Raw genomic sequence first — 18676 nt, 5'->3', positions numbered from 1 at the left:
TGGACATTAAAAAAGGTCTATTTTTTTAACTTTTACTTGAATTTAGTTTAGTTACTGTAGTACTGTAGGGGTTATAGTCTTGTGTACTTACATGCAGAGACACACACAAAAATCACCGAATCACCATGGCATCTTTGTCTCCAGGGTATGGAGCTCTGTCATGTAAGCAAACCTGTCTTGTTTGGCTTCGCTAACAACTGCCAGCAAGACAGCAATGAAAACATATTGTGGGAGATAAACATCTGTTGAATTCTGATTCCTTATCATTTTATGCATGTACAGTCTTTTGTTAAACTACTCCAGGGCAGGTGAAAAAATGGCCTAAGAAAACAAAACTAATTGAACTTTTTTAAAAGCCATTTTGTCTTTCCATGTGTAAGTTTGGGACTAATTACTGCCTGATAGAAGCTGCGAGGAACAGGCATGTGCCAAAAGAACTAATTCACAACTCTCCTTGTACCCCCTTCCATCAAGGACCACTATGGTAATAAGCAAACTAGCGTTCTTGTGTTATCCTTGACAGTTTCTGAAAAATTGTACATGGAGCCCATATTCTGTATTTATTTATTTTTATTGTCAAATAAAATCAATCAATTAATCAATGTGATTGTTAGGAAGCCAATTATAACCTAATTGCCCAGCTTACCTAGCCTGAATTAATGCATGGTGGGTTTACAGTGGGTGAACTGATCATGCTTAGCTGGGTTTTAGTCAAGGCAAGTGTTTATCAACACAAATGAGTGAGGGCTATTTTTATAAAAGTTTGAAAGCAATACAGCTATAAATGAACTTGTTTTTCCACTCTACACATCACCTAATGAAATATGCTCCACTGATATTACACCCCCAGTAAATCTTTGGGTTTACAAATTCTTTCACGTCTTAACTTGTTGCATTTAAAGGAATAGTTTGACAAATACTCTTTTGTGCTTTGTTGCTGACAGTTAGACGAGAAGATCTGTACCACTCAAATATCTATTTGTCATATGTGAAGCTGCAGCCAAAAGGGTTAGCCTAGCTCAGCATAAAGGCTGGACACAGGAGCAACCCAGCTAACATTTAGACGTTGAATGACCATCGTTTAAACATCCAATCAAGACGTCCCGTAATGGTTCAAAAATAGTTCCAAAATAGGAATTGTGCTGATGTCCGGGGCATTACCTGGCCATCAGCTGGACATCCTTTTTGGGTGTCTCAGCAACATCAAAATATGTCGTTACCACTAACAGGCCTATTCAGCTATTGTGCCAAGGTTTATGTACATAGTGTGCATTCAGCAGCTTTATACATCCTATATGTCAACAACTTAAAATGCTACATGTTCTGAAATGGTCGCTGTCAAGATAATCCTGATAATAAATTATATAAAGCCAAACACACAGCAAACACATTAAAGAGGTACTGCACACTAAAATGTCTTTTTTGAGCTGTAAACCAGATTATATGATTGTACTGTGATGAAACACATCAGTGCTGGTGTTAATTGACATGACACAACATTTATGAAAATAGGCATTTCATGTGTTGAAAATGGCTTAACCTGTCATCTGCTGTTTAAAATCAGCCCTGAAAAGGCAGGGCCAATGTCGATGTAGAGTCAACTGTTTGGAAGTTCTCTACGTCATGAAATTTGTATAAATGTTAGAATTATAACACCCACCGCGCCCAGTCCCCACCCTTGAGTGTGAGTCTGTGAAACCACAAAGCCCACCCACGCCCAGTTTTAGCTTCAGGCGCTAGTGGTGTTGGCCTGCTGGAGGAAATCTCTCTGCAACTGTCCGCGGGAGGAAGAGCTGCCGGCAGCCACAAAAACAACAGAAATCCTCCTCGCATCTCACGCTGCAGTTCTTCAACTCTCCGGCTGTCTGTTCCTGCAGTTATCAGCTGGTAAAATCTTGCTTTAAAACGTTAAATCGTGATGGAACCTGTCTGCTGCTGTAGCAGCTCCGTCAAAACTGAACCTGTCTGCTGCAGAGCAGAGCTGTGGTCGGACAGGTTCAGTAACAGTTTCAGTTACACTGCAATTTAACATTTTAAAACAAGATTTTACCATCTGATAACTGCAGGAACAGACAGTCAGAGAGTTAAAGAGCTAAAGGATGAAATGTGAAGAGGATTTCTGTTGTTTTTGTGGCTGCCAGCAGCTCTTCCTCCCGCAGACAGTCACAGACAGATCTCCTCCAGCGCATCAGCGCTGCTGTTAAAACTGTCTTCATGTGAAAGTAAACCAAGCAAAATGTAGACAGGTTTATTTAAAATGACTTCTGGCTCGTTTAAATGTTGTTGCACTGTTTGCATTCCTCTCATTGTTGTTATCATTTTTCTCTGGACAAGGGATGTTGAGCAACTCCTGCCCTCCTGCCACACACAGCCACGCTCCCCTCTTCCAGGCCTAGACCCGAGAGTGTAGTTACACTTTAAGTATCTTAGTTAATACAAGACACATGCATCATTACTCAATAATCAATACTGACGTGCAACAGTGTTTTATTAGTATAAATAACACAGAAAAAGATGATCATCAAAAATACAGCTTCTTGTAGATAAATAACAGTTTGAATTCTTAACTCTTTTAATTCCATTTGATGCACTTTTCTCCAGTTTCCATCGAGGCACTGCAGGCTAATGCTAATGCTAACTCCAGGATGTAAACAGCTGCTGACAGTCCTTGTCAGAATTCTGTGAGGAAAACAGCAGTTCTAAATCACTGAACTCTTCATCAACATGAGCGTTATAGAACATACACACCAACATAAAAGCGAACTTTAAAAGCAAATGTACAAACGTACAAAGCACAACGTTATTTCTGGACCATTTCTGTCCTCTTGTTCCTGTTTCAAACTCAGCTCATTGATTTCAGCTCTCAACTCTTGTGCTGAACTACATGTAATCTTGGACACTGGGTGATGGTCTACTCATATTTAACACAAATGACTTAACATAACTTTTATTAACCCAGATAAAGCCCACATGATTGCTAAACTATTAAAAATCTTTAATGCCCAATGATGTTGATTCTATGGGCAGATGATGTCGCTCTCACACAATCTGCTCTCAACCAATTAAAGAATAAAAATAAGATGTTGCACAGCAAAACTTTGAGAAGTATTTGAAGTGTTTTTGAAGTCAGGTCCAGGTGGATTTTTATTGAACATGGAAAGGACGACACCCTGTGACCATCTGTTCAACTGTTTTTAAGCCAAAATTGGACAAGACCAAATATTCGTTAGAAGGAGAAATTCACACTTACACATGCATATCTGTATTCCAAATATGTGCACATGTCCACTAAAAAACAATTTGACTTTAGTTTCATGATTTGCATTTCATGTGCATGTTGCTATTTTTGGCATCCAGTCGGAACCATTCTGCCGGGGACACGACATCACTGTCTGAAAATGCTTGCTGGGAAGCAGCTACCAGTACCTTTCCAGGAAGACACTGCACCTGTACAATAAAGAATCCGGCACATGCACCCCACTGTTAATTGAGCTTTAGGAGTACTGATAGGCAGAATTTCTAACCTTTCGACAGAGCCAGGCTAGCTTTATACTCCTGTTTCCAGTCTTTGTGCTAGCATAAGGTCACTGGCTGCTAATTGAAGCATTGTTTTTAGTAGGGGTGTGCCCGAATACAAATACATTATTCAGCAAAGCACAAATAGTGGGTTTTATATGAATATTTGTTTCATACAAATATTTTAAAAATTATTTGATTTTGGGAAAAAAAAAACATGTCAAACACCAGTGCGCAAGTCGGTTACATTGTTATCTCAGTCTCTCTCCTCTGCTCCACTGTTACATCTATCAGGGGTAAGTCCAAAGGGACTCTCCGTAACCTGTTGTTCCCCTTCCCCTTTCTACAACGTTAGGTTGTAAAAAATAGGCAATAAATGAAAAGTGCAAAGTAAGAATCACCTTTGAAGGTCTTCTACATGTTACATGGTATGCTATCTCTGTGTTATGGGTGTATAAATAGGTAGAGGTCTGCCTGCAATGAGTTTTATCTCAGTAGTCAGCGTAGTCGTCTATGATCTGGGAGACTCCAGTTCGAGACCTGGTGTGAGGACCTCCTTCGTAAGGTAGTTTATTCATGAACACTTATTGTAACACTTTAATTTTCTAAAATTAAAAGCATAACAAAAACAAAAACAGGATTTTTAAGCCTCTTTCCACTTTTATTCGAATACAAATACAAATAATTTTGCTGCCTCAACAAATACCGATACAAATACCAATACTGGGCTCTCTGCACATCCCTAGTATTTAGTGTACAGACTTCTTATCTAACTCTCAGAAAAAAGGGAGTAAGGATATTTCCCAAAATGTTTGAAGCTTTTCAGATGGTTCTTACTGTGGAGGGGATGGACAAAGTAACACTTAACAATTTAATGGAATACATCATTTGTGAAGTTTACAGTTTTCTGTTTTGTTTCAAGCTTTTCTTCCTTCAAATGTGGTTATTTTGAGCCGCTATTTTGTGGTGGTTTTGAAAATAAAAACAATAATCTTTAATAATAATCTTTTTTTGTTTGTTCCTAGGTTTGACCAGTCAGCAGTGGACAGCCTACAGCAGTTTTTCCCAGAGCTGGCTCCAGTTGTGTTGTGTTACGCTGGATTAGAATCAGAGATGACAGCCTGGACAAGTATGAGGCAGATGGTTCCTAACATGGCATCAGTTACAGGTCTTACAGGGAAAATCTTTCATCCTTTTGCTTGCCCTCTACTCGATGCTAGCAGAGATCACATCATTAGAATCCCATTCTTCGCAGACGCAATTGGTCAACTGCATTGTCAACGGATTTCTCTTATTTTGATGGTTTGCTTTGTTGTGCACGGGTTAACTGAACTTATCCTTTCATAAAGGAAGTGGTTAACACCAGTGCTCCATTGCAATATACTGTAAAACAAATCATTTCTTCTGTTTATTTATATCTGCAACATTCAGATGTTTCAGTATTTTGTTAAACAGGGACTTGACTGAGAAAAAAATTCAATGTTTACTTTAATTTTTGAACTGTCAATCAAGTTCTCAAGACTGTGGATTATTGTTTCAAAGGGAGGCTCATAATGACAAATACTGAGTCCATAATGTTTGGTCTATGAAAAGGTAAAAAAAAATCACAGTTTGTTTTTAAAAGTAGCGAGACAAAACAGAGTGAAAACCTGTTTATCACACTAAACCAAGCTGCTGGTTCACAAGCAGCTGCCTAAAAGCTGTTGAAGAGTGCAGCTGCAGCCTTGAGCTTAGACTGTTCCTCATCAGGGTACTTCTTCTGTTCACTCTAAACATGCTGAGACACACATGTCAATTCAACATTGTCATTTACTGGGGAAATAACATCTTCACTGCTCCATGGCACAAAAGAGCCATATTGTATCTGCATGTTACTGATCAAGCTGCTGAATCTGGCCTGCAAAAGACACTCAAAAATCATGCCAAAATCCTGCATATGCAGTATGTCTTGTAATATTGTGATACAGGATTTTACAACTCTTGAAAGTTCCATAGCAGCAGTCATTTTATTTTCTTTCATGACAATCATGAAGGGCAGTAGACAGTAGAATAACACCATTCACATTACAAAGTATTCTATGTGTATATATATATATATATATATATATATATATATATATATATATATATATATATGTGCACTTGTAAGTGTTTGATTGGCCCATCTGTGTTGCCTGATGACATTATATTGCACTGTGGCAAAAGCTGAGCTAGGTTCAACGTTTTGCCAGAGCCCTCTGTGTCTGGATTCCCACTCTGCCAAATGCAAAATGAGTGCGGGGCTGCGATTTTTGATACAGTGTAAACGTTGGTCTGAATGTCGCCTAATGATGTAGTGACTACTCACAGGGCTAGTTAAGCTGGTTAGTAAGCCATGGCGTTTCATAGCATTTCAGTGTATTTACTTTGATTTAAGACTTCAAACAGTGATGACAAAACACAATTAAGAAACTAAACACCCCACTGGCAGCAGCCTCTGGAGGCTGTACTGTTTATTACACCCATCCAGGCCAAATTATCGTGACTGACTGGCCTGACCTGCTGACATTACCATGTTTAAAACCTTATAGTTTCTCTAGTGTAACATAAAAATCCTCTGCAGCACACTGTGTTCAACTTGGGAGCCAGATGGAGCATTGCATCAGTGAATTTATTGCAGTGAATGGAAATCTACAAAATAGCCTCAGTTCAAATAACGCAGACATTTTTAGGTCCTTCTTCTCTATCCATGGGTGTCAAATGGTGATAGAGCACTCTCCTCTCTAGCTCTCCTCTCCAGATCTCATAAAGAACTTCATAGAAATAGAAAACATATTGTCTGGCAGAACCATGAACCACTGAGCACAGTGTGGTAAAAATAAGAACCACAGAAATGTTTTAGGCTTTTGGCCATATACAGTAGTCCTGAACATAGGCGGCACCAGTGGGCTATGGGGCTTTACCACCAAATGTTTTTAGCAAAGCCCCAAATCTCTACTGTTCATCACGTGTGGCATTTTTATTATATTAATCCCAAATCATTGCTGTGTAGGGACCGAGGTGTTTTTGTTCTGAGTTCTTTTGACAGAACAGAAAACCAAGCCTTTCCCCTGAACAGTGCTTTCGCTTCGACCTGTTACTGGAGCACCAACCAGGAGTGTTCACAGTGGCTAGTTTTCATACCCTGACAGTCAGACCACAAAGATGCAGCAATTAGGAAATACATGGCCATGTTGGGTGAGTAACTACACCCAAATAACATTTATGTGAATAGTAAAATTCTTATTATTTGTCATATATAGAAAAAAAAACAATACTAGTCATTTTTTACAATAGTTAATCATATGTGTGCTGGTATTTACTTTAAAAAATCTGGCTCAATGTGCCACCTGAAGGAAGAAATGTACCGAAGCAGTTAATTTTAAGATGCTTGTTTGTAGGATGATTGTTACATGTCATCAATGGAAAAAATGCTCAAGATAAAAGCAGATTGATGAAGGCGTGGCCAATGGACTCAAACATGTCTAAGAAAGCAAAACAACATAACAGATGCTTACTTCTCTAGTAATGATGTTAATGATGATACTGAACTATTCAATCAAAGATTTTTGTAATTTTAAACTGTAATTTAAAGTGTAATGACAAAACAGACACTATTTGCTCATTTAAATCAGAACATATTTAAATCATTCTTTGTTAAACAAATGTAAATTAGAGAAAATCATACAAACTGTGTCGGTAAGTGAAAGAAAACAATGCAGTCCCTATAACGAAATGTACCCTATTCAGCTGAACTCCTTTTTACTACCCTCTTTAGTTCATAACAGAAATAAAAGATGGCTAGCCCTGTCTCAGTTACACAAGAGGCACAGATAAGAAAATGGTCCTGGGTAATTATGCCCATGCTGAGTCAGTTTCAAGAGGGAAAATTCAGCACCTGCTGCCTTGTAAACCAAGAGCAGCACTGCTGTCTGAATACAATGTTTCTCTCATTTATACAGTTACTTTTTTATTTCACCTAATACAATACTATAAATCATCTTCTCAGTAAATGTTAGTGTTCCCATTACATCATTGGGAATTTCAGATGATGTTAGCAGCTAATTACTGAGACTAACTGTTTTTAATTTGCTGCATTTACTGTATTTTCCAAAAGGACTCTTTTGGCACCAAAAGCTGTTACACAGTCTTTCCTTTAAACTAAAGGTCATTTCCTTTTTAGTTTCTTCTGACTGATTAGAATTGATAATCAACATGATGGTTTAGATTGGAAAAAAGTACAATAGGAATGGGAAGAGGCCTTAGGTGTTACTCACATAGCCACAGATCTGCCTGGGATCCAGCTTATACAGAATATATATCCATGATTAAACCACAGTGGCGTCAATGAAGAGGATTTTTCCACAGAAGTAACTAGCAAGCCAAGGTAATACTAAAAATACAGTCAACATCTTATGTGAACATTACTCACAAGGGTCATGAGTAATTTGTACATATTGTTTAACGACCTTAGCTAGCTGTTTGAAAGCAAATTAAGTTCACTTTACTCTATGGCAAGGAGGTAGGTAGCTAATTCTAATTACTTTACTGTTGGTAAATCTTGGTAATTTAGGAAGACGGCCATTAGCTACCTAAAATGTGCCAGCATTTCATTCAGAATTTAGAAGGGAACATTTAGTTGTAAAAATACAGATATCACATTTGAATGTGAAATTTTAGAACACAATCTATGATCCATGCTGCATGTGGTTCTCTCTTTTGCTGAAAAGTTAGCAAAAAGACTCATTTTGGCAGTAAATGGTCTTGTAATTCGGAAATCAAATTACTACAATAACACTTTGAAATGTCTAACAGTGTATCATTAAACTGTATAGGCGAAAAAATCAAGGGTGTACTATAAAAAACAGATCATTATGAAAGCAGCGCTTATACATATAAAAGTTAAATGCTTTTATTTTATTTCATCTAACATTATTACTTAGCTGTTATTACTCTGTGTGCTACAGCTCACTTCATATACAACAGATTAAATGGTCTTCCCTGACACTGGTGTCAAACAGTGACAGACTATGCTCCCACTCACCAAATCTTGTATAAATGGCTTTGGACTGGGAAAGATGTTGTCTGGCTGTACCTTCAGCAATCCACATGGCAATATCATGAATGCAGCAGAGCAGACATTTCTCTAATTGGTATGCTGTTGTATAAGAAATAATTGGCTCATTTTAGTTGAGTGTGAGTTGAGTGATGACTGGAAAATGTACCCTTAAAGAGTCCATTCTGTTCTTTAGGGACTAATCTGGGAAACATTCATATTTATTGTCTGTGCTCAGATAGACATGGATTTCCTTGTTTCACATGTCAAGGGTATGAAAGGAAAGGATGATTAATGATGCAAGTTTCTCTTTTAAGTGCCATTATGGAGCGTCATTCACCACTGCTATAACCTCAAGCAGTGCAGATCTTTATTCAGTCCAAGCTGCCTGTGTAAAGCAGACAAAATTCAATCACTTTCCCCTCAGTGGTGAAGGAGACAGGCTGGCAACAACTTGACTGTGTTGTGAAAGTAGGTAATGTAGAGCAGCTAGCTGAATTCTGAACATGTTTAAAAGCATTAAGCAATAAATGGAAACAAAATGCTCTTTGGATAGCTACAGTTCTCTGAAGCATTCAGTGGATTTATCAGTTCACAGTTTTTGTATTTTGATTTGGAATTTATCATGGGAATTCTGTGTTAGTGAGTTATCTGAAACATGTCAAATGTGAAGCAGTGTTGGCTTTGCAGGATCCTATTGCATTTTTGTGGTAATAAATTATATAACCATACTGTACTCTCTCACTCAGTTTCCTATGGTGCACAGTTTCCCTGTATCAACCTGGCCTGCAGCACTATCTTACACAATAAATAATGGAATAGTGATCAAAGTTCTCCTTTACAATAACTGTGCTACTGTAAATAAGCGCAATTACCAATTATTACACTTGCATCTCCACACAACCACATCTCTAACAAATGACTTCACATTCATTTGCAACTCTTTTGCATTAGCAATCATGTTTTGCAGAAATGTCTAGGGGTAACATAATTACTAATGCCAAATAGTTTCATAGGAATGTAATTTGTTGGACATTGGATTGTTCAGTCAATGAAATTACTTCTTTTCTGGTAAACATGTTGTTGCAAGGCAGACCAGATGCAACACTGAGTGTGCCTGTTGAAGCCTACTTTTGTCTTGGCCAGGGTCACAGGTTCACTTCTGTCTCACTCCCAAAACGCCTTTGGGGATTTTGTTTCATGGCTCTGTCTGGAACAGGTGCAAAAACGGAATGGTTGGCTAGAACACTGTAACACACACATACAGTATAATTATGACACACAATAAAACACTGCACAAAGACGCTATTACCAGAAACCAGAGGGTCCAGTAGTCTACTGTTTATCTACACTAACACTGGTATGTTGGGGCTGTAATCCCTGTTGAGGTATACTGTGTAGTCTGTACTTGGCACCAAACATCAAGAAATAGCTTTTGCAACAGGCTAAGGAGAAAGTAGCACTTCAATTCTGCACCACACAATTATGTCAAAACCAAAGATAAAGGGCATATTAACAATCCTCCATGGTAACAGCACTGCAGAGTTTGAATTTACAGGTTTAGAAAATTACCACTGGGATGACAATCAACATGCTTATTTGTGTATTTGATATTCATTTATACCAAATCACTTTGTTTTGTGTGTTCCTTGCAGGGGGGACTGCTAATATGGGAGGGGGCTACATTAAGCTACAACATGAAGCAAAGTTCAGAAGCTGCGCAAATGCATTGAAAACCAGTAGAAAGAACTGAACATTGGTGATCAGATGCAGATTCACTATATAGGGGGAGCTACAGAATATCTTATGGATCATGCATAGTTTGGTGAGGTTGACAAAAAATTGGTTGGTCCAATGGTCTAAACAAGATATCTTGGGACTGCTGGCCAGAATATCCATCACATCAGTCTGGATATTCATGTTCTCCAGAGGATAATTATGAATATTTTCCGTGACCCTAATGACCTTTTATGTAAAACCACTGTCAGGTCAAAATGTCCCCTTGGCTAACACTAACACAACTAAAAACTGGATTCCCATAAAATTTGTTGTAGATATTCATGGTTCAGGGAATGAATCCTGATGATTATAGTGATCCTGTGACCTCTCCTCTAGGCCAAAGGTTCCACCTTTAAACAAGAAATATCCAAATCTAATGGCCAGATTGCTATGATATTTAGTGAACCCATTCCCCAGAGGATGAAACCTTTTCATTTTTCACTCAATGTAATGGTAAAGCAGACTAGCACTGGTAGTCTGTCACTGGTGCGTTTCTGCATATTGGTAACTGTGATTGGAGTCGAAGTCATGATAAGTCCTGTTGCAGGCAGGACATATATTTTACCAGATCCTACAGGGTATGCTAAGGATGTGAATAAACTACATATACAGCCAGAATGTGAACTATCCAGTAATTATTTTGTAATCACTGACATGACTATGTAATCTAATGGTGGGTTTGTTGCGCTTTTGACTGCTGACGTTGTTGCTGTTGGTTGCTTAATGCTCTGCAGTGTATGAAGCTTTTTCAACTGTTAAAGAGCATCAAGTCTGGCCCTTAAAGTCCAAACAAACATTGTCTGTGTTGCCAGGCAACAGACAAATGTATCAGTGGATTTAAGCATACCCAGACAGACTATTACAAATGGAGGGACTTGTTTAGCATTACATCAGCTCAGTGCTATATCCTGAAGTTATTTTCCTTAAGCATAGCAGGCAGAACAAAATGTATTGCAAATGGTCTGTTATGTAGTGTGCTCTTCTCTCTGTTTACACCTCAGGCAACACAAAATTTGCTTTTAATGTTCAACTGCAGAAAAAATGTTCTCTCAGTCAATTTTTGCTATCCAATGCATAAGGTAACATAAACACAAATACAGCGTGTTCTGAAAAAATGTAAGGCATTTTAAAAGGAACAGTGTGTGATTTACTGACATCTAACGGTGTGGTTGCAGATTGCAACCAACTCAATACCCCTCTCCTTCCCCTCCCCTTCTAAGCATGTAAGAGAACCTACGGTGGCCACGAAAATCGTGAGAAATGTGAAAGGCCCTTTCTAGAGCCAGCATTTGGTTTGTCCATTCTGGGCTACTGTAGAAACATGGCAGTGCAACATTGCAGACCTCCTCCTTATGCAGGTATGAAGGGCTCATTCTTAAGTAACAAAAACACAACAATTCTTATTTTCATGGGATTATAAAGTGATTAAAACATACTTGTGAATATTATATTCCATTTCTGCCAAGTCCAGATTCTGCCAGATAAATCTTACACACTGGTCCTTTAGATGTGTAAAAAAAAAAAAAAAAAAAACAGGTCTAGCAACCTGAAGTTATGTGCTACACTTTAATTAAGTGTTTGTGTTCCGTTCTTCACTGGTCCCAGTAAATCTAATTTGACCAACTGTGATTGTTACAGAGACCCATGAAAAAATCAGAGACAGGGTCAGGACCTAATGAAAATGATTTGTGCTGCTTTTTTCCAATCTAGACATAATTAACCATCTACATAAAACACAGATAAGCCTTGTGTGAAAACACAAGTTCAAGTTCAACCTGCTTTTCATGCAGTGAAGTCCTCAGAGTTAGCCTTGCAAAGTAACAGCCTGGGCAAATCATGATACACAGTGTAGTGACATTAAGCACCCTACACAGTTCAACAGTATTGAGAGTCACTATGGCAGATAAGCTGAATGAATGAATTAGTTACTTTCTGGATTCAAAAGGTAAAGACAAAGAGGCCAACAATTTGGTTTTCCATTCACATGTGACAGGAATGTAACAACACACTGCTTTATATTCTATTAAAATTCACAGTACACAGACATTCAGTGGATAGCCAACATAATAATACTGCAATATTTAGTGCTTCTGTTGTCAGATAGGATCAAGTTATATTTTTGCCAGAATTTTACATAATTGCATACTGTAGGAACTGCAGCTGAAAATAACCCAAGACAGGAAAAAACATCCTGTTTCACCGTGTAATTCATGCACATACTCATACCACACAGGGGAAAAGCTGGATAAAACCATGAGTAATAATCTGCTGTATATTGTAACCAAATATGTTATGCCAAATATCAAGCGCAGGAAACTAATAATTACTATATGGATAACTACATGGGGAGATTGAAAACCTAAATCATATACTACCTGGAACAGAGGTGCAGGTCCTTGCAGTAAACATGTACAACAATATAACTGTATACATTTAAAGCCTGTTTTTTTTTAGCTTTCAGTTCAGTTTGTTGTTAAGATTGAGTTATTTATCTGCCTCTTTTCTTTTGTGTACAATTTTGTGCCACATGTAACTTGTAGGGAGGTGGCTGCGGTGGATGGTGTGCATACAAAGCACTTGACTTTGACACCAGAGTCTGGGTTTGGAATCCTGAGTACTACATGTGGTAAGGTTTAGCCAATGATAGCACTTTGGTCCAGACTGGTAAAAGATGGTGGTTTTGGTAAATGTTAATGACGTAAATACGCCCTCTGTCATGCTTCCAGCCGCTGACTTTTTCAATGTTAGAATAAGATTATGGTTTTCCCCTAACTTTAACCAAGGGCTGTTAGTGCCTAAACATAACCATAAAAAGTTTAATCATGCTTTAGTTGCTATACCAGGATCTTATTGTCCATGATTGTTTTTCAGATACATTTTGTAACTTGGCAGATATGTTAATTGAAAAAATTTCGTTATTATGTTGATAAAATGTCATCTGGATGACATGTCTCTAAAAATGTATTTGCTGTTGTGTATGGAAATATAATTACTGGGAGACAGGTTGAGTGAAAGAGATTACTTCTCAGGATAATTGATAATTCTCTCTCAGCAGTCTAAAGACTAAACATTTGATTTTAGATTCACAGTTATGGAGCAATGAGACCAGACAGTGCTCCATGTTGACTAAGCTCAGTTGACTAGAACAAGTGCATTTTAGTTGAACTATGCATGGGCTGACAAAAACAATGAATCATCAGTTCATTCAAAAAAGATCAGTGACACTGCAGTCATAAGACCTTGTACAGTATGATTTACAGCAAATAATAAACAACCTTTTACTCATGTAGAGATGCAGGGAAATGTCGTGCAATATAAATAAAGATCATTATTTTTGAAATGTATTTATTAGACACAGAGGTTTTATCCTCAAAGAAAAAGCATCTATTCATTTACAGGGAAGTGAAGAGAAAAAGCAGGGGCTGGTGAAGCAATGGAAATGAGCTTTTCCTTAAACACTGGTTACAATTAGCCATGTAGAAGAAGAAGGAAGGTTTGTGCATGGTGTTTAGAGGTGTACGCTGTGAGCTTAGAGCCCTAAAACTACTGTCATCTGTTGGCAGATAAATGGGATAATGTACTGATATGAGAAAACTGCCAAATAATATATACACTTTAGAAATAACTCATAATGTAATGCTCAGTTTTTATTATGTTAGACCCATCCTTTTTCTTAGCTATCTTATGTGGCCCAGCCAAACAAATTCATGTACTACACCATCAGTTACTAACCCTTAACTTTTAGAGTGTAAAGTTAGTATATAAGTTTATTAATATCAACAAATAGTCACTTGGAGTCTTGGCAGCTCCCCCAAAGCTACAGTAACCTGTCCTTTCTCTAAGTTCTGCCATTTCCCTGCAGCAGATGGACAGTGGGCCCACAGAGAACCAGTGAAGCATGCAGGAGGCAGGTCTCATGATACAGTACAACATGCAGCAGAGAGAAAGAGGAGCAGAGAGCAAGCAGAAAGGGCTCAGGTTCAGCACGTGTTCAGCTATTCTCTGCTCCAGATGTGCAGTCTTGCTCTTTCAGCATTTTACCCAAAGCTTCTGTGTTAGAACAACAAGGCTTGCATTTGTTCTCTACACAAAAAAAGTTTTATCACCATGGCTCAGCTTGTAATGGAATCCCGGCTCATGAGGCAACTATTTGTGCATTTATTACGGCATTTATGACTGTTTACATTTTCTTTTTGTCTTTTTTTGTTGGGATGAGCTTGCTTTTCATGTAGTTCTTCAGTGTGACCTTACTATGTAAGACTACCTTTGTGACCTTCACCTTTCTTCAGTATTGTGCCAACTTTAGCTTTTTGTAACCAAGCAGCAAGCTCTGGGTCTGAAAAGTGACGCCAATGCTGAAGTGCCTTAAACCTGCATTCTTTCTAATGGTCAGCAGGGGGCAACTCCACTGGTTGCAAAAAGAAGTCCGATTGTATAGAAGTCTATGAGAAAATAACCCTACTTCTCACCTTATCACCTCAGTAAACATTTTCCCAATGAGTTTATGATCTCAATCGCTAGTTTCAAGTCTTCTTCAATACAGCATGATGTTCATTTTGCAAATTAAGGTTCCATTTAGAGTAAAATAGATGATGAAGCAGGGTAAACTTTAGGGCGTGGCTACCTTGTGATTGAAAAGTGGCTACCACAGCGACAATGCTAGTTATGCACATTACGTATCTTAACCCCTGATTAGAATAGGAGTATAGCCGTAGCTGTTGCTATTTTAGTGTGTTTTCAGTTCATGAAAGTGAATTATAACATTTTGGTCGTCTAAAAAATTCTTGTTCAGCATTTCGTTGTAATAAAAGAAACTCTAAGGAGTCAGCTGTTCAGTTTTTCCAATAAGTATATTTTGTTTTAAGCCTGTTTTTTGCTTGTCAAAATTAGCATTAGCATTATCACTAGTTAACCATAGATTATAAATGCAACATGCTAATCAAAGTAGCAGCTAGCAGCTAGCAGCTAGCAGCTAGCGTTAGGGTCAGTTCCACCTTCTCATCCAAATATGGTCACTTCTGGCTCCAAAAATCAAAGATGGTGACAGTCAAAATGCAAACTCAAGGCTTCAAAACATGAGTCCACAAACCAGTGGGTGATGTCACGGTGGCTATGCCCATTATTTTTTTTTACAGTCTATGGTTATAACACATTGACCTGAGCATATACATGAAAATTGTTGTAGTGTAAGATGAGAGTGTGCGAGTAAGAGATGAGATATAATTAGATGAGATTAAATTATGTGAGATGGTTAGACTGAATGGCATAAAATGAGATAAAATGAGATGTATTGAGACTAAGATAGATGACATGATTAAATCAGAGGAGGTTAGACTGAATGACATAAAATTGGATGAGAATAATCAAAATGTATCCCTGTGAGAGATCTCTGCAGATATTCATAGACCAGAGGTTACACTGTGTAACCACTCTTTCCTTCTAAGTAGCCCCTATTCTGCCAAATATTCAGATTTGAGTCTTAAGATTTTAGTCCTGGTTGATTTGGCAAAACCTGTGGTTACTGATGGTAACAGCAAGTACAGTAACTATACTATATACTAAAGCAAACACTCCTTGAGCATCTCCTTTATCTGACATACAACAGAAGAGCAACTGGTGTATCTATTTACAGTGCAGCCAAACAAATTCATATTTCTGTAATAAAGAAGGCTGATTTTTTTTTATTGTGATGCAGGAGGAAATGTTGGGTTTGCATTAACAGTAACAGTGTTGGGAGAGTGAACAGTAAACAGTGAGGGTGTTTTCAGTGATAGACAGTTGCATCACAGTTACATTTGAGATGTGGGATTTATTTTCAAAATATGGATTATGACTTTTTCATATATAGATGCAAATGTTGCATCTGGTTCTAATGTGTTAATCAATCACTTTAATCAAAGATCAGATCAAACTGTTTTAAGTAGCTATCATCATTTGTGTGCAAAGATGTACAGATAACAAAACTAATCAACAGGGGGATATCTAGTTGATAAAATGCACATTTTAATAGGAAATGCCAGGATGTCCTACAATACTGTCTACATGTAAATTGGTATCTTGTTTGTCTTTTTTAACTGGATGTCTCTCCACAGGCCTGCAGAGCTGAGCTAAGCTTTCATCACACTAACCAGGTCACAACAGAAAATTCTTGCAAATGATCAAATGAGTGATGTAACATGACAATAAAGACATTGCCCAGTCTTTGTTTTTTTTTTTTTGCTGCCCTACTTTTGTCAAATGGCACCGGGCAAGAATAGAGGTGGGTTGCAGTAATTCAAGCTCTTATCCACATATAAGGAGGGGAAAGGAAACACTTTGAACTCTGCAGGAACAGCAAACAGATGCTAATGAACATGATGTTCTAGTACAGGCCTCTGGCAACAGGATTAAAACAATTTAAAGGCAAGTAAGGAAGAGAAAATATCCACACGAGCAAGGATGAACACTGAAAATACTATACTGATGATGATTCATACTTGGCCTGGTTAGTATTACCAAAAAATAAACTGTGTGTATGTGTGGAGCTTTTTTATATTACAATGATCCAATACAAATGTTAATTTTTAGAGGCTTTTCTATAATTTGTAGTAAATATGGAGTAGTATTCCTGCAAGCAATTATGCTTTAGGGGTCAATCAGTGAATACAGACTAAATGAAAATTAAGAACTGGGTCTCTTCAGCTTTCAAGCACTCTGTCAACGATGTTTTTCCAATGAATTTCCATTAAGGACATAATCTAATGGAGTTCTAATGATCACTGCATGATATTTTATCTATAGCATTGAGAAATGAATAGAAAATATAGCATCATCATATCAATTGGATGTTAAAAATAATGCATTTTAATCAGAGAATCGTACAGGGGAATAGATTGTTTCTTATTTACCCACCTTGTTGGCTTAATATGATGTCAAGTGTCAGAGTTTTGTCCATTATGATAGTGAATTGACCATCCCTGCCTCCCACCCTAGTCCCTGTAACAGGAGAGCCAGATGTAATTGGTTATTTGACCAGCGTAGTTTATCTGAGATGGACTGTGATGGATGCAACAGTGAAAGATGAGGCATAAAATTACATATACTGAGACAGCCAGCCAGCTAGTTCTGGTACAAAAGGTTGGAAAATGTCATAAGCTGCGTCTTGGTGTAGCAATAACAAGCAGTAGCATAGCAAACAGAAGCATGAATAATGTATTTACATGTGCACACACATGCACATATGCCCACATACACGTGCGTGCAAACACACACACGCACACACAAAACAAATCACGTCAAATAAATGCTTGATTATAATGTATGAAATGTTTCTGATCAGTCAGCTGAAAAACTAATTTCATTTTCTCATTAGAAGTCTGCCTGAGGCTCATTCTCATGTCAGTGTTTATTACTCTGAAAACAGAAAATTAAAATCATCAGCTTGGTCAGAATCAGAGCTGTGAATCACTATTTATGACTGAGAGAGAGAAAGAGAGGGGGGGAGAAAAAATATTAAAGACTGGACAACAATTGAAGGAATCCATCTCATTTTACTGAGGCATTGGATGGATTTATAGCCCACATGACCTTTCCTTCTCCAGAGATTTGTTGCTATGCAGTCGTCCATCATGTTTCTAATTTGGCATAAGGTACAGTAGGTCAGTGAATTGTTTTCAGTAGGTGCGTGAGGTTTAAGTAACTAAATGAATATTGGGTTTTACTTCTGAATGGTAACACAGTATAATACTAGTTTTTAAAGCACTAGTGCAGTGCCCATTCTAAACGTGCCTGTGAGGAATGGACCGATTGCTTATTATTTCTCAAGAACCATATATATATGTATACATACATAGATAAATGCATCAATTGACAAATGTATCAATTAAAACAATAAGGAATTAATAAATAGTTTTAATCCAGACAGAAACTTCACCAGTGAGACTGAACTGAGGTTGGACCGTAGAAGCAACCATACATATATATGTATCAATTGACAATTATATCAATTAAAACAATAAGGAATTAAAACAATAAGGAATTAATAAATTAAATGGTTTAAATCCAGACAGAAACTTCATCAGTAAGACTAAACTGAGGTTGAACCCTAGAGGCAGTTTACGGCCTTCCATTGTTTGATTCTGCTGCCAATTAAATGTGTCGGCACTCCTATTGGCCAGTTTTACTGCCTCTGCCTCTGTGTTTTTCTCCTGTGTGCGCTCGTTCTTCTCTCTCAGGCAGTTTAACTGAGTGGGGCACGTGCCTTTGTCCCACTCAGCCAGTCAGAGCCCACAGGCCCCACCCCACTGTGATGTGACGGTATTTATATCA

The sequence above is a fragment of the Thunnus thynnus genome, chromosome 1, assembly GCF_963924715.1.
Source record: "Thunnus thynnus chromosome 1, fThuThy2.1, whole genome shotgun sequence".
NCBI classification, from domain to species: domain Eukaryota; kingdom Metazoa; phylum Chordata; class Actinopteri; order Scombriformes; family Scombridae; genus Thunnus; species Thunnus thynnus.
This window is presented reverse-complemented; position numbering follows the sequence as displayed.